This window comes from Oncorhynchus mykiss, chromosome 16, assembly GCF_013265735.2.
Source record: "Oncorhynchus mykiss isolate Arlee chromosome 16, USDA_OmykA_1.1, whole genome shotgun sequence".
Taxonomy (NCBI): domain Eukaryota; kingdom Metazoa; phylum Chordata; class Actinopteri; order Salmoniformes; family Salmonidae; genus Oncorhynchus; species Oncorhynchus mykiss.
The window spans coordinates 22,072,018-22,085,049 of record NC_048580.1 but is presented as its reverse complement, the minus strand read 5'-3'; the positions used below and the strand labels follow the sequence as shown (position 1 = coordinate 22,085,049).

Below are 13,032 nucleotides of genomic sequence, written 5' to 3'. Positions count from 1 at the left end.
CAGGCCTATACCTCAGTTGCTATAATGCTTGTGTTACCGTGAGCGTGCTAAAATGAATGCCCGATGCTTGGTGTTTTCGCTGGCAACCATATGGCGGTCGTAATGAGAACACAAAACATTGAACTTGTTGAAACTCAGTTGAGGGGGCTCGAGGGCTCGCAGAAACTAGAGGCAGATGCGATTGTTATAACGTATTAATTATAATAATAGCCAGAACCAGCTTGGTCATATTAGTGGACGCCAACGCTCCAAAACAGCCACATTTAGGACATGCATATTATGACAGACAAGGGGGCACCTAATTAAATAAACGGGTATTATATTTTGCTTGCAGCGCCGGTCTTTGGTTGAGGATCCAAGAACAGGCCTATTGTGAGGACGTTTAGAGATTGGAGGTATTTTCTGCAGATCTATGCGTTCTCATTTTCAGAGAGGTCCCTTCGGGCCCACAGTGTCCCTCATGCGCCACTATGGCGAGGGGTAAGAATAACAGCATTGCATCAATAAAGACCCCCCTCATTCATAATTCCTCGTGGTTAATTTGTTAGTAGGCCATAGATTATGTGGCATATGCTTTGTCAGCGTGAGTAGGCTAAACGTTCATTATGTCACTGTGCGTTTGTGCATAAAAACCGAGTTGGTAAACGGAGAATATTTGCGCAATTAATTTAACAACTCTCTACGGGACTATCATGTTTAGTTTATATTCTAAACCTTTCATTTACAGTGCACGCATATTCGGTCCGGTGTGTTATTGCAGGTGTAGCAATGAATAATTACACACACCGTTATTTCGTGCCCCTGCACCCCATGCGTTCTTTCAAATCCTTCGTGCCTCCTGACTCCATTGTAAGCTGATCAACATTCTTAGTGTATTTACTGCACCATCCACTGGGGGTAACAGCACCAGGCTATACAACAACTGATTCATTTGTTCTTTTTGAATTTTTTGAACCAAAACAATGGATCTTTTAATATTCTCTAATATGGTTCTTAGCCCTAAAAAATCTTACATTATAAAGTTTGAGCATGATTTACAGAGAGAGCGCAGTGTGTGTGTGTGTGTGTGTGTGTGTGTGTGTTCGCATCTGTCTGTTTGTCTTAGGTCTACTCTTGGACAGCTTCTTACACGATAAAGGAGATAGGCAACAGAAAATACTGACATTTAAAGTAGAGTACAGAGAGAGTTATTTTCATACTATTGACCTGAATGACAGAGAGAAATAGTCAACAGATAACAATGGAATAGTGTGCAGTGGACAGGTTTAGGGGGGTGGAGGAGAAGTAAATAACAAATACAGAGGGCAGCAAAAGTGTCTCTTCGTTCCTATTTTTCCAGGCTCTGTGCCTGAGTTTATCCCAGTCTCATCTTCCTCTCCTCCCCTACTTTCCTGAGTCCTATCTTCTCTTCTCGGTGTGAGAGGCTAATACACTCTATATACAAAACTATGTGGACACCCCTTCAAATGAGTGCATTTGGCTATTTCCCTCATTGCTGACTTGTGTATAAAATCGAGCACACAGCCATGCAATCTCCATAGACAAACATTGGCAGAAGAATGGCCTTACTGAAGACCTCTGTGACTTTCAACATGGCACCGTCATAGAATGCCACCTTTCCAACAAGTTAGTTGGTCAAATGTCTGCCCTGCTAGAGCTGCCCTGGTCAACTGTAAGTGCTGTTATTGTGAAGTAGAAACATCTAGGAGCAACAACGTCTCAGCCTCGAAGTGGTAGGTCACACAAGCTCACAGAAAGGGACCGCCAAGTGCTGAAACGCATAAAACTGGTCTGTTATTGGATGCAACACTCACTACCGAGTTCCAAACTGCCTCTGGAAGCAACATCAGCACAATAACTGTTTGTCAGGAGGTTCATGAAATGGGTTTCCATGGCCGAGCAGCCGCACACAAGCCTAAGATCACCATGTGCAATGCCAAGCGTTGGCTGGAGTGGAGTAAAGCTCGCTGCCATTGAACTCTGGAGCAGTGGAAACGCGTTCTCTGGAGTGATGAATCACACTTCACCATCTGGCAGTCCGACGGACGAATCTGGGTTTGGCGGATGCCAGGAGAATGCTATCTGCCCGAATGTATAGCGCCAACTGTAAAGTTTGATGGATGAGGAATAATGGTCTGGGGCTGTTTTTCTTGGTTTGGGCCCCTTAGTTCCAGTGAATATCTTAACACTAGAGCATACAATGACATTCTACACGATTTTGTGCTTCCAACTTTGAGGCCTTTTCCTGTTTCAGCATTACAGTGCTCCCATGCACAAAGCGAGGTCCATAGAGAAATGGTTTGTCGAGATGGTGTGGAAGAACTTGACTGGCCTGCACAGAGCCCTGACCTCAACCCCATCAAATACCTTTGGGTTGAAATGGAACGCTAACTTTGAGACAGGCCTAATCGCCCAACATAAGTGCCTGACCTCACTAATGCTCTTGTGACTGAATGGAAGCATGTCCCTCAACATCTAGTGGAAAGCCTTGTCAGAATTGTGAAGGCTGTTATAGGAGCAAAGGGGGGGACCAACTCCATATTATTGCCCATGATTTTGGAATGAGATGTTCGACGAGCAGGTGTCCACATACTTTTGGTTATGTAGTGTTAACAATAGGTGAACACATGAATAAACCCCCCTCTATTGTCTTATAACCAATTGCCATATAGCCTGAAAGTATTTAAAATTTTATTTTACTTTCCTCCCTTGTCTTCAACCTTTTCTCATTCCTCTTCCTCTCCAGTATTGCTATTCATCTCCTCTTTTCAGAGCCTCCCTCGCCCTTCTTCTCCTTTTACTTTCCTTGCTTACCTCTACCCTTCCTTCACATTATCCTCTCTTCTATGGCGTCTCTCCCCTCAACCTTTTTGGCAGTTATATAATCTGAATATTTTCCCTATCATCAACATAGAACACGGTTAATACAGTTATGAATACATTTTCAACTTAAAGCTGTGTATTTGTTATATAGGACCCTTAATCTCTAAGTTTTATACATCCTTTGTTTTAAATGCACAAGTCTGAAAAACCTTGATCAAAAAATAGACCCATCTACTTTTTCCACTCACTAAGTTGACTTCATCTCTGTCATAATAATATTTTTAATTGCTGTGTATGTGTGAAGGAATAGATTGCTTGGAAAGATTTACCATCTTATTGGATGGTGTTGTTGTCAAAAATAATGTCATTTTTAATCTGCTTAGTTTGTTAATGATATCAGTAGAGGGCAGTAATCATTTGACAGCATTTAACCCTGACCCATCAATCTGTAAACCTCAATCATTACCTTTTGATGGAACAGCAATTTGATTACATGGGTGCCAATGTTTTTTGTTTGTTTTTTTAAACCAAGCAGTCATACAATGAATATGAAATTGGCTACTAAACAGTGCTCCATGATGTAGTTTAGCCTACATGCATATAGTTTAGCCTGGTCTCCATGCAGTAACCATTTAACAAGCAGTAGCATTTTAATACTGTAAATAGGCCTATGAACGATGCATGCACACAGCATGAAACATCAGCATGAATGACAGCATGAAACATGCACCACTCAAACATCTCCATCCCACTGTAACTGTCCCATTTGTCCTGGACAAAGGAACTAAACTAGGCAGGCACTAATCTAGGTAGATTATCACTCTAATTACAAGTGGTGACAGATTAGGCTACATCAAAGGAAGAATGAAAGCAAGAGTAAGAACAGGCAACACACTCACTTGCTGTCACAGTGAATCCAAGCGGGGAGCGCTCTGCAGTCCTTTGTGTTGCTGCACTTGGATTACTGATTTTGTCTCAAAAACAAGCTCCAGGGATTTTTCCAAAGCTCAGTTCTACAGCGTTGGGTTCCCTGCGGCGGACACCTTTAAGAAAATGTCAGCCTCCGGCTTTTGCCTAGCTTCGTTTTTGGCATCTCCGCTGCTGAGCGCAAGAGCCGAAGGTACCTTCCTCTGAGGGAATTTCCACACCTACATGTAAGTGGGTAGAGTGCGCCCTCTTCTGAACGCGCGTCGCACATGCAACTGTAGGCCATTCAAAACGCAACCGCTAATAGTCCCCTAAATGCAACTAAAATCGAACGCAAACTCGAAAGCAAACAAAATAGGCTACCAACAACGCAAAATATACAGACAAATTGGAGACCTTATACCCACCTAACTCACACTGACAATAAATACTGAAAGAATAGCAAAGCTTGTCCTGCATCTTGTCTAATTAGTGAATCGATGTCAGGTGGGGACACAACTGACGATATGGTACGTGCTCATAAAAGAGCGGGAAGATCATTTTCTCGCTCGTCAATCTGTATTGACAATGACACAAAACAGGATTGGAAACATTTTCTGGACAGTTGATAACGTTAGGCCTATTATAGACTTAAGCCTACATTTGGAGGTGAGAGAGAAATGCCAAACTCCCTCTAAAATATTTAAGTAGCACAAGGGAAAAGGACTGCCTTAAATTAGTATTACATATCATTTAACTTTCCCTTCAAACATGCCAAGACCCCTTAAAATGAATTAAGTCGTCCTTAAACAATTGGCCTCTTAAATTTCCCTCAGTGCCCTTTATTTGTCAATTTATGGGCATATCAAGGAATCAGGAAATGCATCCTTAATAAGGCCTTACTACAAAATGTTTGATCGCTCCCTTGCTTTGGGGGTTTAAGGATAGTTTAAGAGATATATGGAGCATGCCCTTATATGGAGCATGCCCCTATACATTAATTTAGATTGTTTTTGTTTATCCTTACATTTTCAGATTAAGAGCCGATTAAAAAACAAATTGCGTTTCTAAAAAATACTTAATCCTTTCGACTAATTATGGCACTGCACATTCAGTGGCGATTTTAGCATGTTAATCTTGGTGGGGCAAAAAAAGAGTAAAATATTTTAGATGGATGCCAGCAAAGCCACTACAAAACACTAACCAATACATTAATTGCACTATAACGGTGACAAACGGTGCCCACAAACTGTTAGGGCCTACAGCAGAGTCCCAAAAGCAGTCCCAACACCTTACCACTGCTACACCTGGCTATCAGCGGAGCCTTGTTTGGCAGCGAAACAGTTCATTCAGACTAATTTACAGCCTTTAAAAAAAACATAGCTGATATGGCGGACTTGCTCTACTGTCAATTGAGATCTACAAATGAGCGGATAAGAGGAAATCCGTAATTTCTATTAAGATATTATAGAGCAAACTAGGACAGACGTAGTCAATATAACTATTTGTTCAGCACTTTTGAAATGTCATCAAAATCTGTAATTCTCTGGATTTATGGCTCTTTCAAGACAACTGGAAACTCTGAAAAAAAAAAAGTTAAAATCATGATGACATCAGTGATCTTCAGGTCGGAGCTCTGGAAAGAGGCCCAAATCTAATTTTATTGGTCACATACACATGTTTATCAGATGTTATTGTGGGTGTAGCGAAATGCTTGTGTTTCTAGCTCCAACAATGCAGTAATATCTAACAATTTCACAACAATACACACAATACACACAAATCTAAGTAAAGGAATGGAATTAAGAATATATAAATATATGGACGAGCATTGTCAGAGCGGCATTGACTAAGATACAGTAGAATAGAATACAGTATATACAAATGAGATGAGTATTGCAAAATATGTGAACATTATTAAAGTGACTAGTGTTACATTTATTAAAGTGGCCAGTGATTTCAAGTCTATGTATATAGGCAGCAGCCTCTAATGTGCTAGTGATGACTATTTAACAGTCTGATGGCCTTGAGATAGAAGCTGTTCTTCAGTCTCTTAGTCCCAGCTTTGATGCACCTGTACTGACCTTGCCTTCTGGATGATAATAGGGTAAACAGGCAGTGTCTCAGGTGGTTTTTGGCCTTCCTGTGACATCGGCTGCTGTAGGTGTTCTGGAGGACAGGTAGTTTGCCTCCGGTGATGCGTTGGGCACCACCCTCTGGAAAGCTCTGCGGTTGCGGGCGGTGCAGATACCGTACCAGGCGGTGAAACAGCCCGACAGGATGCTCTCAATTGTGCATCTGTAAAAGTTTATGAGAGTTTTAGGTGCCAAGCCAAACTTATTCAGCCTCCTGAGGTTGAAGAGGCACTGTTGTGCCTTCTTCACCACACTGTCTGTGTGGGTGGACCATTTCAGTTTGTCAGTGATTTTTATGCCGAGGAACTTGAAGCTTTACACCTTCTCCAATGCGGTCCTATCGATGTGGATAGGGGGGTGCTCCCTCTGCTGTTTCCTGAAGTCCACAATCATCTCTTTTGTTTTGTTGACGTTGAGTGTGAGATTACTTTCCTGGTTATTTTCCGAGTTGGATGACTGTTCAAAACATATTTTCCCGGTCAGAGCTAGTTTTTTTCAGAGTTCCCAGTTGTCTTGAACTCACTGAAGTTAGATTTCCCAGTTCTGAGTTTCCAGTTGTTTTGAGCACGGCAGAAGTCATGCTGTATTGACAGTATGACCATTGTTGAATGTTTATCCTTTTAAACTTGGAAAATAATCCCTTTAACCCAGACTTGGAACCACACACCCACTCTACTGAAAAGCAGGATAGTGATTGCTTTGCAAGGCTTGCAGTTAGCCACTAATTCATTTCAAACCACTTATTGTTGAATTTGCGATGTCCAACGGCCAATGAGCACCGACACATTTTATCTACAATTTGCCAGTAGGTTGTCGCCTTGATTCATGATGATGACTGCTAGCTTACTAGCTGATATTTTGAAAGTATGATGTTTACATGACCAGTCCAATCAAAGCTAATGTAGATATAATGTGTTTTGACGTCCTATTATCTGTGGCCAATGACCTTGAGCCTTCTTGGATGGGCACATCTAATGTAACTCTATGGCAGCACCCAAGGAGCTCTACCCTTAGATTTGGCGGTGTCATAGTGTCCCCATGAGTGACAGAACACTGAGCTAATCACAGCGCAACTAGAGAACATTACCAAACCCCTACGCTACGTATTTTCTGCTGGCTGCCCCACCACCACAGAAAGCACTGAGCTAGGCTGAAACACCTGCATTTTGGAGCTGCCTTACTCTAGAAAGCAAAAAAGAGACCACGTTTGTATGCAGCTTATTAACTCAATGATTATTTATTTTTTATTTTTTACTTTGTTTGTAAACTGATATGTGATATGTATTAATGTAAAAATAACATGCAAAACAGGACAGCTCTGCCCCACGAACCCTGAATGACGGGTCGTCAATGTGCACATTGTGCGAAAACGACAAGCACACTTATTGTTTTTACTAGTGACATCATGAGCGTGAACAGAACTCTCAAAGATATAAAATCTCTGGATCTCCTCGAGAATGTGGTTTTAGTTGACGTTTTTGAAGTGAGTGGCCGTTGGGTTCTCTACTTTGTTAGCAAAAACATTAACATATAGACCAATAATGAAAGGTAATGTAAATGAGCTCTATTTAAAAAAGCTGCCAAATTTCATAGTTCTACCTAATGCTGGCTAGCTACTGTAGCTAACAACCAACAGCCAGCTAGATGACAGCTACTGTACAGTAGCAAGCTAATGTTAGCTAGCAAATATTAAGAGAAAGAGGCGATGTAAAACATATGTTGCTGGTATTGGTATCTAGGGTAGCCAGCTATGGAGCTACTATAACTGTTAATTATTTTCCAGGCCAGACTGTCAAAGGGGATGACCTGCTGGAAATGGATACTGGTGATATCCTGCTGGTTTTTCCCAACAATTTTGGGCTCAGGAAGGCTCTGCGGTGCCTTCTTGATCAGGTAATTGAAGCAAAAATGTCTGCAGTCTTGATGACTCCCAGCTTGCATCTGCATAGTTTTTGATTTTATAAAGATTTAATTGAGTTGTTTGCATTGTATACCAATGTAACGCTTGTCATCTGGGGAAGGAGAGGAGGACCAAGTTGCAGCGTGGTAACTGTTCATATTTTAAATATTTTAATGAACACTGAAAACAAAACAATAAAAAACCAATGAACAGTCCTGTAAGGTGCAACACAACACGAAACAGAAAATAACCACCTACAAAACACAATGGGAAACAGGCTACCTAAATATGGTTCTCAATCAGGGACAACGATTGACAGCTACCTCTGATTGAGAACCATACCAGGCCAAACACAGAAATAGAAAATCCTAGACAAACATAGACAACCTACCCAACTCATGCCCTGACCATACTAAAACAAAAGACAAAACAAAGAAACTAAGGTCAGAACGTGACAACCAATTTCCAGAGTAACAAATCAGCAGAGGACTACATGAAGTCCACGAAAGGAGAAAGAAAATAAATTATACCATCATCAACAGTATTTATTTGGTCATTTGGTCATACTTATTTTCCACCATAATTTGCAAATAAATTCATTAAAAATCCTACAATGTGATTTTCTGGATTTATTTTCTCATTTTATGAAAATTACAGGCCTCTCTCATCTTTTTAAGTGGGAGAACTTACACAATTGGTGGCTGACTAAATACTTTTTTGCCCCACTGTATAGCATTGGCAGACCACCGCTACCGAATAAGTTTGGAATAAACACTGGGTCTACTTTAAGCAACCTGTTAAAATCATTTCCAGTACATTTTCCTTTTGTTTCATACACAGCTAAAGACAACACCACAAAGCTGAGGCTAATTAATGTCACCCCAGGTTTCAGGAGTAAATATGAAGGAAGTTTGGTACCCAGACCTTTACCTACCCTTATCTTACAGTATCGACTGCCATATGTCAAGACCAAGTCAGCACTTTTTGGGGTTATTAAAATAATTACATTTAATTTAGACATCTAATAGTGGTAAAGCAATGTGAACAAGACTACATATTTTAATGCAACCGCTTCCTCTGTGTTATGTGTCAGTTTTACAGGAGGGCCAGTATCTGTGGTGGGAAAGCACTTGTGTGCCCTGGAAGAAGAGGAAAGGGAGTGGAAGAGAGAAGGAGGAGAGGGAAAGAGAGGAGGTGGGAGGGAGGGAAAGACGAGAGTAGAGAGAAAGAATGGAAGATGAGAGTGCGGGGATAAGAGAGAGGTGGAAGAGAGAAGAGAGAGGGGGGGGGGAGTGCAGAGATAGAGGTGAAAACTGAGAGAGTGAGAGAGAGGGGGTGAGGTCAGAGAGAGAATTTAAGCCCATTTCAGGGAAGCCGCAAAATAAAAAATAAAGCAGGCCTTTAGCAGGCCTTCACCTGCTAAATCAATTCTGATGAATTCAATTTGAGACTGTCTTTATTTTCTTAGAATCTAAATGATAGAGTATGACTGTTTTTGAACTTCTTTAAAGTGAATTGAGTTTGGTGTTTCTCCAGGGTCATTCCATGTATTTGAATTCAGCGCACCTTACAGTACTTGGAAAACTTACGCATGTGTACATACCCATATTGCATTTTAAAATATCCTTGATTTTATCCTCTTTAATGGTTTCAATTTTGCAATTAAGGAAATTAAGGTGAAATATGCATGAATGTAAGGGGTAAAACCCCTGAAAACCCTGTACAACAGCGCTTAATCAGGGTTTACAGTCTAAGGAGAAAAACATACAATTAATACCTATGGTTTCAGTGGCATTTCAGTGGCAATACCTATGGTTTCAGTGGCATTTCAACCCTTAAATACCCTGTAAACCCTGTTTAAGGGGTGTTGTAAGGTGTGATGATTTTAAAAAAAAAAAAAAAAATTCAGGGGTACTGAAATGGTATTAAGGGTTTTACCCCTTAAAAACAGCTTAAAGCATGCACATTCCACCTTAATTTCTAAAATGCAACCATTAAGGGGAAAATCAAGGATATTTTAAAGTGCAAAATTACGGGATTATGTTTCCTAGTGTAGTGTGAATAATCTGTGTGACTAAGAGACTAATCCATGTCTAAAGGAACTATCCTCTGGAAATCATTATGCAGCATTAGAAATGTCATCCATCAGTCCTGTGCAGGAAGAGTCAGCCCCAGAGAGTGATCCCACTTTAATTGTGTTGCTCATGTTTGTTTGGCCCAAAGTGCCAGAGCATCATCAGATCTGGAGTTTATCAGCTCAGACAATTCCCAACCCGCTAGATTGGTAAGTTAGTCTAGCCTGTTATCTAAACTTGTAGTAATCAGGGCTGAATACCGCCCTTGCCCGGGGGCCCTGACCTCGTGGGGGGCCTCCATTTATTTTGTTAGTCACTGTAACTCAGATATCAGGTAACTACACTGAACAAAAATATAAACGCAACATGTAAAGTGTTGCTCCCATCCACCTGACGGGTGTGGCATATCAAGAAGCTGATTTTAACAGCATGATTATTACACAGGGGCACCTTGTGCTGGGGACAGTAAAAGGCCACTTTAAAATATGCTGTTTTGTCACACAACACAATGCCACATATGTCTCAACTTTTGAGGGAGAGTGCAATTGGCATGCTGACTGCAGTAATGTCCACCAGAGCTCTTGCCAGAGAATTGAATGTTCATTTCTCTACCATAAGCTGCCTCCAATGTCGTTTTAGATCCTTTGGCAGTATGTCCAACCGGCTTCACAACCGCAGACCACGTGTAACCACGCCAGCCGAGGACCTCCGCATCAGGTATATTTTTGTTAAGAGTGTATATATAACAGTCTTATGGCTTGGAGGTAGAAGCTGTTCATGGTCCTGTTGGTTGCAGACATGGTGCATCAGTACCACTTGCTGTGCGGTAGCAGAGAGAACTGCATATGAATTGGGTAGCTGGGTGAGTAACCTTGGTGAGTACCCATTACTCACTGGGTGTGTATGAACAGCAGGGGGTGAGGTTAATTGCATTTCAATACTGTCAACCTACCTACACTTACTTACTCCTCTTTGCTCCCTGTGGATCATAAGATTGTAACAAGCTCAAGTCATGCCAGCTGGCCCTTTGCAAGTAGGCCTACTTCGTCCCCTTAATAAAAAACAGTGACACCAGTAACTGGTTAGGATTCACAAAGCCATGTGAATATTTCTGGACTAGTGCTATTTCATTTCAAATGTTAAAAGTTATGCAGTCTTGATTGTAAGCTTATGGGTTTAGCCTAAGCATGCAATTTCCATATGCTCTCCACATATGCATTCTATGGAGAAAGGAGGGTGAAATTAAAGGTAGACTCAGTGGTATGATGTAGCTGCACAAAGTAAACTACATAGTAGGTTAATTTACACAACAACTAAGATTTAAAAAATATATATATTTCACCTTTATTTATCCAGGTAGGCCAGTTGAGAACAAGTTCTCATTTACAACTGCGACCTGGCCAAGATAAAGCAAAGCAGTGTGACACAAACAACAACACAGAGTTACACATGGAATAAACAAATGTACAGTCAATAACACAATAAAAAATAAAAAAATAAGTCTACATACAGTGTGTGCAAATGGCGTGAGGAGGTAAGGCAATAAATAGGCCATAGTAGCGAAGTAATTACAATTTTAGAAAATTAACGCTGGAGTGATAGATGTGCAGATGATGATGTGCAAGTAGAAATACTAGTGTGCAAAAGAGCAGAAAAGTCAATAAAAGCAATATGGGGATGAGGTAGGTAGATTGGGTGGGCTATTTATAGATGGGCTATGTACAGCTGCAGCGATCGTTTAGCTGCTCAGATAGCTGATGCTTAAAGTTAGCGAGGGAGATATAAGTCTCCAACTTCAGCGATTTTTGCAATTCGTTCCAGTCATTGGCAGCAGAGAACTCAAAGGAAAGGCTGCCAAAGCAGGTGTTGGCTTTGGGGATGACCAGTGAGATATACCTGCTGGAGCGCGTGCTACGGGTGAGTGTTGTTATCGTGACCAGTAAGCTGAGATAAGGCGGAGCTTCACCTAGCAAAGACTTATAGATGACCTGGAGCCAGTGGGTCTGGCGACGAATATGTAGCAAGGGCCAGCCAACGAAAGCATACAGGTTGCAGTGGTGGGTGGTATATGGGGCTTTGGTAACAAAATGGATGGCACTGTGATAGACTGCATCCAGTTTGCTGAGTAGAGTGTTGGAGGCTATTTTGTAAATGACATCGCCAATGTCGAATATCGGTAGGATAGTCAGTTTTACGAGGGTATGTTTTGTGGCGTGAGTGAAGGACGCTTTGTTGCGAAATAGGAAGCCGATTCTAGATTTAATTTTGGATTGGAGATGTTTAATATGAGTCTGGAAGGGGAGTTTACAGTCTAGCCAGACACCTAGGTATTTGTAGTTGTTCACATATTCACATAAGTCAAAACCGTCCAGAGTTGTAATGCTATTTGGGTGGGTGGGTGTGGGCAGCAATCGGTTGAAAAGCATGCATTTAGTTTTACTAGCGTTTAAGAGCAGTTGGAGGCCACGGAAGGAGTGTTTTATGGCATTGAAGCTCATTTGGAGATTTGTTAACACAGTGTCCAAAGAAGGGCCAGATGTATACAGAATGGTGTCATCTGTCTAGAGGTGGATCAGAAAGAGCGACATCATTGATATATACAGAGAAAAGAGTCGGCCCGAGAATTGAACCCTGTGGTACCCCCGTAGAGAAGGCCAGAGGTCCGGACAACAGGTCTTCCGATTTTAAACACACTGAACTCTATCTGAGAAGTAGTTGGTGAACCAGGCAAGGCAGTCATTTGAGAAACCAAGGCTGTTGAGTCTGCCGATAAGAATACAGTGATTGACCGAGTCGAAAGCCTTGGCCAGGTCGATGAAGACGGCTGCACAGTACTGTCTTTTATTGATGGCGGTTATGATATAGTTTAGTACCTTGAACGTGGCTGAGGTGCACCCGTGACCGGCTCGGAAGCCAGGTTGCAGAGAAGGTACGGTGGAATTTGAAATGGTTAGTGATCTGTTTATTAACTTGGCTTTTGAATACTTTAGAAAGGCAGGGCAGGATGGATATAGGTCTGTAACAGTTTGGGTCTAGAGTGTCACCCCCTTTGAAGAGAGGGATGACCGCGGCAGCTTTCCAATCTTAAGGGATCTCGGACGATACGAAAGAGAGGTTATACAGACTGGTAATAGGTGTTGCAACAATGGCGGCGGATCATTTTAGAAAGAGAGGGTCCAGATTGTTTAGCCTA

The 13,032-nt window shown here is 41.6% G+C and overlaps 1 protein-coding gene across 1 annotated transcript in view; it reads right to left on the bottom strand.

Moving 5' to 3' along the window:
• Positions 1–3,942, bottom strand: part of ntn2 (netrin 2) — a 63,177-nt gene extending 59,235 nt beyond the window's left edge. The window contains exon 1 of the mRNA XM_036946498.1: positions 3,723–3,942. The gene's annotated coding sequence lies outside the window, so the exon portion shown is untranslated. The remainder of the gene's footprint in view (positions 1–3,722) is intronic.
• Positions 3,943–13,032: the final 9,090 nt, after the last annotated feature.